A 1,138-nucleotide genomic window follows, 5' to 3' on the forward strand; every position below is an offset into this window, starting at 1 on the left:
TCGCGGAAGGGCAGCTCGGCGGTGCGAAGCGGCGGCGGTCCCGGGAGTGCGGCCGCGGGTGGCGGAGGGGTTTTGCCGAGCGGCAGACCTCGGGCGCTCCGCGATGCCGGCTCGGGTCTCGGCGGCGTCCCGCCTCCGGCGCCGGTGGCGGAGCGCGGCCCGCCGGGCGTTCGCCTTCCGGCGGGCAAGCGGTCCCGCGCCAGGGGTTGCGCCGGCGGAACGGTCCCGCCGCCGCGTGGCGTTTCGGGCGACGTTCAGGGGCCGCTGGCGGGAGAGCCGGCCCCCGCGTTTTGGCGCGGCGGCGTTCCGCGAGTCGGCGGAGCGGTGAAAAGGAGAAGCCAGGGAGTGAGCCGGGAGCGGCGGGGGCCGGCGGTCGCGCCCCCGGCCCGCGAACGCGTAGTCGTCCCGTGATCGAGAGGCCGGGCGGGCCACCGTGCCCCCCGCGGTCCGGCGCGTTGCCGCACAAGCCCCTCCGCGCGGAGGTCGGGCCGAGCCCGGGCGCCTGGGCCGCCTCCGAAGGACGGCACGCGAGGCGGCGTCTCCCCTCGCGGGGGGAGGCGGTCGGGGGCGCGGGCCCCTCCGCCTTTCTTTGGCCGACCTTCGGAGCGTTGCGCGGGGTTTCTCTTTTTTGCCCCGCGCTTTCTCCTCCTCCTCCTCCGTTTGTGTGTGCTCGTACGGTCGAAGCGGGGCGCGCGGGGGCGCGCGCGTCCCTGCAGAAACAGAAAAGGGGCCGCTTCACGCGAGCGGTCCCGAAAGCCAGACAACTCTTAGCGGTGGATCACTCGGCTCGTGCGTCGATGAAGAACGCAGCTAGCTGCGAGAATTAATGTGAATTGCAGGACACATTGATCATCGACACTTCGAACGCACTTGCGGCCCCGGGTTCCTCCCGGGGCTACGCCTGTCTGAGCGTCGCTTGACGATCAATCGCCGTCCGGGGGGGCCACCCCGGCGGCGCGGCTGGGGTTGCCTCGCAGGCCCGTTGCCCGCGGTCGACGTCGACGTCGTCGTCGTCGTCGCCGCGCAGGGCCTTCGTCCCCCTAAATGCAGACTCGGGGAGCGCTCCGTAGCTCCCCGCTCCCGGAACGAGCCGCTGGGGCGGAGCTCGTCCTTGCCGGGGCCGTGCCGCGGTGCGGTG

General features: G+C 73.7%; 1 non-coding gene across 1 annotated transcript; it reads left to right on the forward strand.

Moving 5' to 3' along the window:
• The first annotated feature begins 762 nt into the window (after positions 1-762).
• LOC148218865 (5.8S ribosomal RNA) lies at positions 763-915 on the forward strand. The gene has a single exon (XR_015800077.1). It is a non-coding gene; the product is annotated as a 5.8S ribosomal RNA (ribosomal RNA).
• The last annotated feature ends 223 nt before the right edge of the window (positions 916-1,138 follow it).

Source organism: Sturnus vulgaris, unplaced genomic scaffold (genome assembly GCF_052056855.1).
Source record: "Sturnus vulgaris isolate bStuVul1 unplaced genomic scaffold, bStuVul1.hap1 Scaffold_157, whole genome shotgun sequence".
Lineage (NCBI taxonomy): Eukaryota > Metazoa > Chordata > Aves > Passeriformes > Sturnidae > Sturnus > Sturnus vulgaris.